The 12,344-nt window shown below is 41.0% G+C and overlaps 1 long non-coding RNA gene across 1 annotated transcript in view; it reads right to left on the bottom strand.

Annotated features, from left to right (window-relative positions):
* Positions 1–928: 928 nt before the first annotated feature.
* Positions 929–12,344, bottom strand: part of LOC123282814 (uncharacterized) — a 42,296-nt gene continuing 30,880 nt past the window's right edge. The window contains exon 4 of the long non-coding RNA XR_011499933.1: positions 929–1,065. This is a non-coding gene — a long non-coding RNA (uncharacterized lncRNA). The remainder of the gene's footprint in view (positions 1,066–12,344) is intronic.

The following is a 12,344-nucleotide window of genomic DNA, read 5'->3' as shown; positions in this document are numbered from 1 at the left end:
TGTGATATTCTGTTTTGAGCCCTGAGAGTCACTACAAGTTTTAGCCTGCAAGAAAAGAAAAAATGCCATTTTTCAGTGGAATCATTATTCTTTGCTTTTTAGAATGAAGCACAGGAAAGTGTAGGCAAAATTGCCAAATCTTGGCAATTTTATATGGTACAACCTAATACATATTCAAGAGCAAGGCTGGAAAACTTTTTTTTGCAGAGTGCCAGATAGTAAATATTTTAGGCTTTGCCAGCCATAACGTCTCTGTCCCACTACTCAACTCTGCTGTAGCAGCATGAAAGCAGACATAGAAAATATGTAAATGAATGGATGTGGCTGTGTTGTAACAGAGCCTTATTTATAAAAATGGACGGCAGCCTGGCTTTGACGTGCAGGCCATAGTTTGCCAATCCTTCATCTGGAGGCAGCTTTCAAGTGTAATCTAGTATCTTTCTTTGCTCTTTAATATTTTGAATTTTTTGTTTTGTGTTTTGTTGTTCATTGTTTTTGTTTTTGTTTTTTCACGATTCTTTTAATGCTAAAATGATGAGGATAAAAAAAAGAATCCTAGATGGTGCAAAACTTCCCTGAAGGGCGGAGAAATGGTTTGGCCATAGTGCGCACATTTTAAGAGGCCAGCTGTTTTCAATCTCCATCAATAGATGGAAGAGCCATCCGGTCTCATAACAAGTTCCAAGCTTCAATTTGGTATTTCAAAAATAGATCTTGTTACTGGAACATCTCTATCTTTAAGCATTTGGAGGGGATGCTAAATAAATATCACAAGCCAAATATGTCATGTGTCCAATGCTGTTATTAGGTAATACAGGAGAACATTTGATTTATGTATTTAATCATGTGTGTGCGAATAAGAACACTGTGTATGGGAATGAATGCTGAAAGAATAAATAAATGAATGAATAATATGGCTTTACCTGAATGTACTAGAGGGCACCAGCATGTGTTATTGATTCCCACGAGGCAGTGTGATCACCGTCACAGGCTTGGATTCCAGGTCTGGTTCCCCTATTGAACTTTGGGCAAATCGTTTGGCCCATCTCCTCACTCCTTCCTCATCTAGAAAATAAAGAGGTTGGATGAGATCAGAGGGTTCAAACTCAGATGCCTCCAGGGGCCAGACTGAAAATACAATGAGGTAAGTGCAATGTAAAACAACAGATGTTAAGTTGATTGTACTATAATATGCTTACTTTTGCAGCCTTTGTTTTTTAAGACAATTTTTTTAGAGCAGTTTTAGGTTCACAGCAAAATTGAGGGAAAAGTACAAAGATTTCCTGCATAACCCCTGTCCGCACATATGCATAGCCGCTCTCATTATGAACATCCCCCACCAGAGTGGGACATTTGTTACAAACGATGAACCTGGATTCACACATCATAATCATCCAAAGTCCTTAGTTTACATGACAACATTCCCGTTCACTCCTGTGCTGTACATTCTATGGGTTTGGACAAATGTTTAATGACATGTATCCACCATTATGGTATCATACAGAGTATTTTCACTGCCCTAAAAATCCTCTATGTTCCGTTTATTCATCCCTCCCTCCCCCCAATCCCTGGCAATGACTGATGTTTTTACTATCTCTGTAGTTTTGCCTTTTCCAGAATGTCATAGAGTTGGGATCATGCAGTACATAGCCTTTTCAGATTGGCTTCTTTCACTTTGTAATATGCATTTAAGGTTCCTCCACATCTTTTCATGGCTTGATAGCTCGTGTCTTTTTAGAGGTGAATAATATTCCATTGTCTGGGTGTACCACAGTTTATTTATCCACTCACCTACTGAAGGACATCTTGGTCGATTCCAAGTTTTGGCAATTGTGAATAAAGCTGCTATAAACATCTGTGTGCAGGTTTTCGTGTGGACTTAAGTTTTCAACTCCCTTGGGAAAATTGCAAGCTGTGTGATTGCTGGATCCTATGGTAAGAGTATGCTTTGTTTTGTAAGAAACTATCAAACTGTCTTCCAAAGTGGCTGTACCATTTTGCATTCCCACTAGCAAAGAATGAGAGTTTCTGTTGCTCTGTGTCTTCACCAGCCAATGGTGTTGTCAGTGTTCGAGATTTTGGCCATTCTAGTAGGTGTGTAGTGGTATCTCACTGTTGTTTTAATTGCGTGTTTCTGCTGACATATGATGTGGAGCACCTTTCAGTGATGCTACCTTTTAGAAAAAGGTCGAAGATAACAAAACTACTTGCAAAGTTCATCTTTGGCCCATAGGTTGACCCTGTGGACTAAGGTAGAGTTTCTCCACATCAGCACTATTGACATTTTATGCCAAATAATTTTTTGTTTGGGAAGTTGTCCTGTGCATTATAAGATGTTTAATAGCATCCCTGGCTTCTACCCACTAGATGCTAGTAGCAGCCACCCCGACTCCTCAAGTAGTGGCAATAAAAAATATCTCCAGACACCTGCAAGTGCCAAGTGCCAGATACATTGCCAATTGTCCTCTAGGGGTCAAAATTGACCCTAGGTGAAAACCACTGAGGTTACTATAGAAACATCGGGGTTTTTTTTTTTTTTTGAAGATTTTATTTTTTTCCTTTTTCTCCCCAAAGCCCCCCAGTATACAGTTGTATATTCTTCGCTGTGGGTCCTTCTAGTTGTGGCATGTGGGACACTGCCTCAGCGTGGCTTGATGAGCAGTGCCATGTCCACGCCCAGGATTCAAACCAACGAAACACTGGGCCACCTGCAGCAGAGCGCGCGAACTTAACCACTCAGCCACAGGGCCAGCCCCTAGAAACATCGGTTTTGAGGCATGAACTATATCAGTGCTACTCAAAGTGTCGTCCTCGGACCAACAGCATCAGCATTACTTGGGAACTTGTTAAAAATGCAAGTTCTTGGGCCTCACTCCATGCTTACTGACTCAGACCCTTTGGGACTGGGGCCCAGGAATCAGTGTTTCAGCAAGCCCTCAGGGTGACTCTGGTGATCACAGAAGTCTTAGCAGCACTGGAGTAGCTTCTTAGGGGAACCCTTCAGGCTCCTGAATGGGAGTGATGATAAAGAAGAGTGATCAGGATTCTAACTGGTCTGACAGAGAGCAAAATTCTGGAGGAAGATAAAGAGATGAAGTACACTTTCTTTTTCATCAATGAGAGGGGGAAGAAGGGAGAGGAGGCCTAGATTTTAATGGCATTTGATGAATGGTCTTTAAAGATTTAAAATAACGTGGATTTCCTGAGATGAACTTCGTTGGTCGTCTACCTATATATAGCATCCAGCCTGTCTTAGCACATTTGGACCACGTATCTGTGAGGAGTAGATGCGATCACAGTGGCTGCTTGCTCCAAAATAGTCCCTGCGCTGACTGTGACTCTTCCACCTCCTCTGCTTCTGGTGACAGAAACTCGCTTTCTCTTCACCCCCTACCCACTTTCTCCAGTGGGATGTACTTCCACCTCCCCTCTCCCACCCAGGAGTGAGCACATCACCCGAGCCAGACCTAGCAGAATCCTCCTGCGATCTTTCAAACAAGATCTAGTAAACTGGCTTGAGAGAATAACTCCCACGAATAGAGAGCAGCAGAGGTGGAAACAGGGGAAACTGATGGTGTTTGAGCTGGTTCCAGTTGCTCCTATGTCCTTCCTGTGGTTTGAGTGTATGCACAAATAAATCCTTCCTTTTTTTGGCTTAGGTCGTTTGAGTCAGCTTTCTGTCACTTGCAACCACAAAGTCCTGACTAACACACACAGCTCGGCAACAGTAATCTGGCAAATATGATTGCCTAGCACCTACTAAGGGTTATAACCCTGGATTTAGGATTGTAAAATACATTGTAGAATATCCTAATCCATTAATTTTTCTTTTGCTTGACACGCTCATGAATATTTCTCATGGGACAAGATGCTAAAAGACAGAGACTTTCAAATATTATTGTTTTAATTTAATTATGATTTGATTATGAAAAAGGTTTTCCCTCTCTTCCCATCTCCACATTGACTTAGAAAACAATAATTTCCAGATTGTTTAGATCTTTTTTGTTTAAAGAACTAGACCCCACCAAATAACCTGGAATCGGGGGTTGGGGGTTGCTGGTGTGTGCGTGCACGTGTATGTAATAGATATTCATTGAAGGAAATTTGACAAATCCAGAAAGGAAAAGGAAGCAAATTAAACTGTTCCTAATCCTACTAATCAAAGATAACCACAATTAACATGTTTTGTTTCTTCAATTGTTTTTCCTCCACATAGAATTTTAAAGTCCTATGTACTGCAACTCTGGAAATCATCAAATGCACCAGGCTGTACCTATTAGGCATGCAGAGTTGCTCTCAGCTCTTTACAAAATAACCTAACTGAACCGTTCTATGACCTCTAGATGCTTACAGTCTAAACCAGGGGCTGGCAAATTTTTTCTGGAAAAAGCCGGGCGGTAACTATTTTAGGCTTTGAGGATCATACCATCCTGTCACAACTACTCAACTCTTGCTGCTGTAATGGGAAAGCAACGATAGACAACATGTAAATAAATGGGCGTGGCTGTGTGCCAAGAAAACTTTATTTACAAAAACAGGCATGCAGGCTGAGTTGCCAACCCCTGATCTAAACAAAACCGGTAGGTCAGCATTTTAATGCCAACCAGTGAAAGAAGTCTCCTATGTTAAGCTACCACCATGTCACTTGGCAGCCTGAAGAGGACTACAGTATTATCCTATAGAGACACCGTGAAAGGAAAAGAGGAACAAATGTTATTTGGAATAAAATCTACATCCTCGAATGTTCTCACATCCACAGGAACTCATATATGTGCTAGGAAATGATTCCAGGACAATAAGCCAAGGAAGATTGTCTTAGTGCTCAGATTCATGGCTAGAACTAGAACTTGACTTGTATATCTGCTAGCAAAGCCAGCGGAAGCTGTGTTGGTACTTATCTGTGATGCAAAGGCTCTCTGTACTAACATATATTCCTTTCTGTGAAAGCTAAAGAAGTAGAACATCACTGAAGCCTGATGTGGCTGAAACTCTGTGAAGCGACCTTGATCACTGAGTGGTCCAGTTTCCCCCCGTTCTAGGGTGGCGAAGGCGAATGGGAACTGCCCTGTACTGGATCGATTCTGGGACTCCCTGTACGTTTGGATTTTCCCCTGATATGGGTCAGGAGAGAGTGCTCTGAGCCTCTCCTGTGCTCATCGCTGGAGACCTGCTGGCTTCCCAGCAAGCACTGGGGCAGGGGCAACTTGTCACTGCACCTTCTTTCAAAGGGAAGAGATGATTCCCACATGACCTGACTTGTTGGTGAGCCTTCCTTTCCCGTGACAGCTGACTCATGGGATGTCTTGTAGCCAAGACACCCTAAGAGCTAGCTCAAAAAGAGAAAGTTGTGATAATTACTCCCCAGGGGCCCCTGAAACTTGCCTGAGAATTGAGTCTGGGGAGCTGAGGGCACACTCTAGGATGAAAGCTGGAAGAAGGCTAAAAGCTGAGGCTTCCGGGAAGTCTAGAATGCATGCCAGATATAGAGAAACTAGAACAGAGCTTGGAACTTACAAATGGGAGGTTGTGGGAAACCAAGCTAGGACGGGGCTTAGAGGATCAGGATTTAGAGGTTAAGAGTGAGCAGGAAAAATCCTAATTAGCTCTGAGTTTGCCCTTTGAAGCCTAACCCAGCAGAGGCCAATCAAACACCCCCCAGCTGGGGGCAGCAGCCTGGTTCTCAAACTTCAATATGCATAAGAATCCTTTGAGGAGATCAAAATGCAGATTACCGTGCCTCCCCTTCGGGAATCCAGACTCTGGTGAAAACTAAAATGAGGCTTGGGACTTACATTCTAAAAAACATTCCAGGTGCCTCTGATGCACTGGTCCTTGAACCACACGTTTTAGAAGACCGGACGTAAAAAGATTAAATTATGTGCTCCCTACTGTCGTACCTGTAACTGCCACAGTGGCGGCTGGGCCACCAACCTGGACCTTTCCATTTGTTTAGTATTTTTAATCTTGAAAGCACTTTTGCACTTATTGTTTGCTATAATTCTCCTTCCAACAATGTTCTGAGGGAGGAATTATAATCACTTTCACGTGTAGTAATGCGTGGCCGGGCTCGCTGCACTGACCTAGAGACCCAGATCTTCGGAGCACAGTGGCAGTGATTTTGCCCCATTACATCAGATGTTGTACAAAAATATGAAAATTTATAGAATCTAGAAATCCTACCAAAGTCTCTTGGGTCTTTGAGACTAGATCAGACTCCTTTCTGTCTTACGTACAGAAGGTAGGCAGTATGATGGGACGGTAGCCCAGCCCCAGGCAGAGATGAAATCTTTAAAGGTAGGGTCAGTGTGATTTGCGGAGGGAGTGAAAAGGATAGAGGCATTACTGAAAAGACCAGTGTTCACACAGCTGCTGGTCCAGCTCATGGAGTCGAGGGTCAGAAAAACCAGAGTTGGCAAGATTTACACCATCAGAGAAGATCCAAGAAGGACCTGCAGCCAGTCAAGGGGAGCTTCAAGCAACCTGCGATGTGGCTTTCCTGCCACTCTCCAGCATCGGGGCCTGGATCCTTCAGGGCCAAGTAGGAGGCTTCAGGGCCAGCAGAGGAAACGGGATCTTCACCTTCTGGGTAGACTTAGGGTAGGATCAGCAATCTCCAATGGGCCCGTTTGGTTTGCCCTCGGAATTGAAGGAAGGGATTGACCTCAATTTTATAAATCGCCCCTCCCTCATGGTTACCATCCAGGGACAGGGCAGAGATCCCGGCAAGTAAGATTCCCATAGCCCTTCAACTGAGAGAAACTTCAGTCTAACACCTTGATGCTCAAAGTGTAGTCCATGGACCAGCAGCATCGGCATCACCTGGGAGCTTGTTAGAAATAGAGTCTTAGGCCCCACCCCAGACCTAGTGCATCAGAATCTGCATTTAACAAGACCCGCCCCCGCCCTCCGATGATCTGTATGCACATTAAATTTGAGACTCTAAAGCAGACACTCTCGTCCCTAACATAAATTCAAAATAATACATTGGGTAGAACTTCTTGGGATTAGATTCAACATTAGGAGCAAGAGATAAATTTCCATAAATTTTAACTGCTTTCCTGGTCATCCCAGGCTATTTACTTTACTAGAAAGCAAAGATGTATAAGAGGCTTAGAAAAGAAAACAACTAAAAGCTATTTAATTTTAATATTCTGTATTAATTTATGCCCCCACTTTCTTCCAAAATAATTTAAAATGGCTTAAAAAATATAAGTAGTTGTAGCAGATTTTATTTTCCACAAAACAGCCACAGCAGTATTTCTCATCTCTTCTAGAATCTTGCCATTCCTCTATTAAAAGGTGGAATCTATTTCCTTTACCTGGGTCGACTATGTGACCACCCTCAGGTGTCAGAAGTGATGCTACCTGACTTCCAAGACTAGCTTGTCAAAGGCAATAAAGCTTTTGCCAAGCTCATTCTATCGTGGCATGCTCACCCTTGGTACTCAGCCACCGTGCTGACCATATGGAGAGGCAACATGTAGGTGTTCCGGCCACAGTCCCAGCTGTTTTTGTCTTCCCATCTAACAGCCAGCATTAACTTCCATACATATGAGTGAGCAAACCTTTGGATGATTCCAGCCCCTAAGCTTTGAGCAGCCCCGGCTGATGCCAAATGGAACAGAGACCAGCTGTCCTGTCAAGCCCTGCCTAAAGTGAATATCTGTGAGTGAAATAAATGTGGCTGTTGTTTTAAGCCACTAAGTTTTGGGATGGTTTGGTACACAGCACGAGATAACTGAAACACTGCCATAAACTCATACCAAGTTGTGAGAATTAGGTGAATAGAAAACAACACTGGAAAAATAACAAGTCAAGAATGAGAAGAGTTTGGACGGAACCAAAGCTTTATTAGGTTCTGAAATATGAGTGTTTTTCTGTTGTTGTTTTGCTAAGCTTTCTGGCAAAAAGGAATATAGTTTAAGACAGTGCTTCTCAAACTTTACTGTGCACACGAATCCCTGGGAGTCTTGTTAAAATCCAGATGCTGATTCAACAGGTCTGGGGTGGAGCCCAAGATTCTCTATTTGTTACAAACCCCCAGGTGATGTCAAAACTGCTGTTCCCGGGACCACACTTTGAAAAGTAAGTGTGTAAGGCATCTTTAGCAACTTTTCTGCAACACATAAAAGTGAATTTCATAACGCTGTTTCTTAGAAGGGTCCTTCAGTGTTGAATAAATGCATTAGGCAAAAGGCAAGTGATCTATGCAGGATCCAAGCAATGAAGGTCAAGTACAAAGCTTGCTGATGGATTGGCTTGGTCCAAGGGCAAATTTTAGAATATCTGAGGATGGATTTCATTTCTTTTAAGCAGTCCTCCAACGATATTATTTCTTGTCAATGTGCTTTTGATAAGGTTTGCAGAGCAGATTGTTCAACGTTAATACACCTGATGTGAACACAGCACCAGGCATTTTCTGTTGTCAATTAAGGGACAATCCATATGTTTCAACCATCAAAAAGAGGGTAGAGTTAAGGTCATCTTAGGAAATTTAAAATGCCAACTCAAGATAGGTGTTTGGTAAATGTACACGCAGCTGTCACGTGGGGAAGACAAACCAAGAGCATGTCCGTGGAAAGAATTAATATCCCCTCCAGCAAACAGTTCTGGACTGTTCTAACCTACAGATAAATGGATGGCCAAAACCTCAAACACGGGCCACTTAGCATTCAGAGGAACCTCACACAAAATAAGTGTTATCTGCTCTGTTAGGGGACATTTTGTCTTGAGCATGACCTTCAAAGTTGTAAAAATATAGGTTTTGCATGAGCAGTCAGTATAACTTAGTTCTTAACCTATTTCCATTGACAAATAAAAATGGCAAGCAAAAGGATGTATTGGAGTATATGAGGAAGCCATTTGGTATAAACCTAATTCAGCCTGACTTTTTTTTTCAAAAGGGCCTGACTGTGGCTATTGAGCACGCACTGCATATCTGCTTAGACATTTCCTATGGCCAGAACAAAGGCCCTTGAGATAAAGGTGCAACTTCCCCCCACATTAGCATTTCCTTAGGGATAAGCATTTTTCCTTAGGCTAGGAACTGATTGCTGCACTCACCTTTGACCACCCAGCTCACCTGTGACCACTCAGCTGGAGACAACAGGCTGCCACCCTGCTGTGTTCACTGAGACAGAAGACCTACCTGCTATTTCCATCAATCGCTGTGCCGACAGAGCAGTCTTGTGACTATTGTGGGAGGGACATTTCAATCATATGTGAAACACCCTCTTTGAGGGTATATAACCACCCTTATACCCCCACTTCTTTGGAGTGCTCTGTTCCTTTGTGGAAAGACTCTCCCGGGTTATAATCCTCAGATTTCGGCTCCAAATAAACTCACCCAAATTTTCATTTACAGATTGGTTATGGATTATTTTCGTCGACACCATTCATAGAGGCAAAGGCTGAGAAATGATCACAGGAAGCTACCAATGACGATGTTATTCGCATTTCTCTGAAAGTTTTAGGGTTAAAACAGCTGTCAATTTTAGCCAGAAATTCCTAAAGCATACCTATTCCTCATGAAGAATATTGAACTGACAGACCCAGGCTTCTAATCCAAGGAGAAAATAGGCAAAAACCGAAAAAGGTTATCTAATGAATTCGGTTGGATCCATGATCTGGGGAGAAAAGATAATTTTACTTTGTAAAAACAGAATGGACTATGGTCTGGGCCCAACCAGATGTCAATTTATCCAGAATGCAGACTGGATACAGAGTTCCCTGATGGAATTTATGTGAAAGTAATTCTAAATCTGCACCTAGCTTATAGATAATTCAAACAGTGACAAGAACAGGGGGAAATGAGTTGGGGTAAAGAAAGCAGTTGAAGAGCGAGGAAACCCTCAGAAGGACACAGACCATGACCAACTTTTTTTGTACAAATAGAATTAGATTCTTAGCATTACAAAGATTTTTGTCATTATTTTAAACTCAGTTCTTCAAAAAAAACCCTTGAAAATTCTTTAGCATAATGAAATGATGATGTGTCTTATCAGAAATGAGAAAGTGCCCATTAAAGAAAATATCTTTAATAAGTTTAGGCAATTAAAGAAAATATCTTTTATAACTTTAATCTAAGGATTAAAATGATCTTCAAAGGAAGGGGCAGCTTCACCAAATAGTGAGATATCCGTTTCTGGAAGAATTCAAGGCTGGATGGACATCTACTGGAGAGAAGATTCTTGCACTGGATTGGAACATGAGCTACAGGACTTGCGAGGTGCTGTTGGAGTCTCAGTTTCTAGGATTCTCTGACATCTTCAGTCTGCCATTTGATGTCTGTTTATCTCTAGAGGGGAATTTTTGTACTGAGGCAAATACATTAGACGGAGCTCTCTGTAGTGAAGAATTTTCAAGCAGAAAAGACCCCAAAGATCATTTCGTCCATCCGTTTCATTTTACAGTTGAGGAGACCAGGCCCAGTATTTATTCACGATGCCACAGGCATATATTGTAGTGGTGGCACCACTGAGATTAAGAGCTTACTTTTCATCATTTCCAGTCCATATGAGTGTGTAGTTTTAGGCAATAAACATATTCAATTAATATTATATAGTCCACATCATGGTCACTCCTTGCAAATCTAAACTTCATTTGTGAGTTGTAGTTAAATGTGGTTCTATTGACACCCTACCAAGAGATACTTAACTTTGGTTAAGAAAAATCTCAAAGATACACAAAATTAGAGAGAATTGAACTTTCATGTACCCTTCACCCAGATTCAACAATAACCAAATTTTGTCACACTTGCTTTATATATCCCTTTTCCTCTTTGCTGAAGTATTTTTAACAAATCCCAGATGTTATATTGTATTACCTCTAAATATTTCCATATGCATTCTGAAAAGCACATTTTCTTATGTATAAGCACAGCACCATTCACACCAAACAAAATTAATACCCAATACCTAGTTTACAATCAGCTTTCCCCCAATTATCTTAAAAAAATCTCACTATCTCTCTCCAACTGAAAAATAAAAACCAAGGCAATTATTAACTCTATAAATAACCATTATAGAAAGGAGATGAAATCATATCTATGAATAATATTTACATAGCCATAAAAATATAAATACTATTTTTGATTTTTCAATTTATCTTGATTAATATCATAATATTAACTTCCTCCTTTAACTATATGGTTTTGTAAGTATGGTATTTTAAGCTATTTTAATTGAAAAATGAAACCAAAGCTGTTTATATAATCATATATATCCTATATTGGTAGCATCTGCGGATTTCTGGTGTCTTTGGGATCTAAGATAATCCATAGGAAAATATGATTTACACTGAAAAATTCATTTTGTAGTCTACTCTTCAGGAAGCTGAAAGAGGCAAAGAGAAGTGCCTGTAAATGAAAGCAAATCTACAGTAAAAAAAAAAATAGAGAGAGAGAGAGAGAGAGACAGAGACAGAGAGACAGAGAGTACTGATGGATAAAAATTTATTGTGTAATTATATTAGAAGGAAGGGGGAGGAGCAGAGAATTTCCTTATTAGGAAATGAACAGATAACACCTGTTTCAGCCAAATAATCAGGGTCTTGTTTTTTGTTGTGTTATTCTTGTTTTGCTTGCAGTGTGGAATTAAATACCAGAAGAAACAGCCAGAAGATTTGAAAATGGCTCCCTCTGGGAAGACAGACTATGTAGGATCAGGGAGGACAGAGGAATGATGTTTCTGATGAACTATTCATGTGTAGCTTTGTGCATACATAACTCTGAGAAAACTAAAAAGTCAAATAAATGGATCTACCAATGATTTGTCCCCTCAGATCTCTGTTAGAAGAAAACTCTTCTTTCAATATATTCAAACACAAAATATCAGCCATCAGTCTGGACTCGTACTGTGGGCCTGGGGCACATCAGCCATCTAGAACCTTCCTCCACTATCATCTTGGGGACTGTCTGCATTCCTCCTGTGTAAGGTCAGCAATTTCTAAGTCCCATAACTTCCTCTTTCTTGGTTTTACGTTATTTTGGTTGCGCTCCTCCCCTGGGAGCTTTCAAAGAAAGAGGAGGTGAAATTTTCTAAAACTTTCAGGTCTAAATATATTTTTCTTATCCTCACACTTGATCACCTGATTGTAGGGTACAGAACCAATGATTTCCACGCAAGATTTTGAAGCTCTGTCTCTCTGAGTCTTCCAGGTTGCTACTGAGAAGACTAATGTGACGTGTATTCCTTGTGCCGTTATACAATCTATTTTATAACTGTGTCCCTGTGGAAATGTTTAGAATCTTGAACTCTGTTGCTGTAAAGTTTCATAATGATATGCGTTGGTTTGGGTTGGTTTTCTTTCATTATGCTGCTCACTTAGAGGAGCCTTTTCAGTCT

The sequence above is a fragment of the Equus asinus genome, chromosome X (genome assembly GCF_041296235.1).
Source record: "Equus asinus isolate D_3611 breed Donkey chromosome X, EquAss-T2T_v2, whole genome shotgun sequence".
Classification (NCBI taxonomy): domain Eukaryota; kingdom Metazoa; phylum Chordata; class Mammalia; order Perissodactyla; family Equidae; genus Equus; species Equus asinus.
This window is presented reverse-complemented; position numbering and strand designations above follow the sequence as displayed.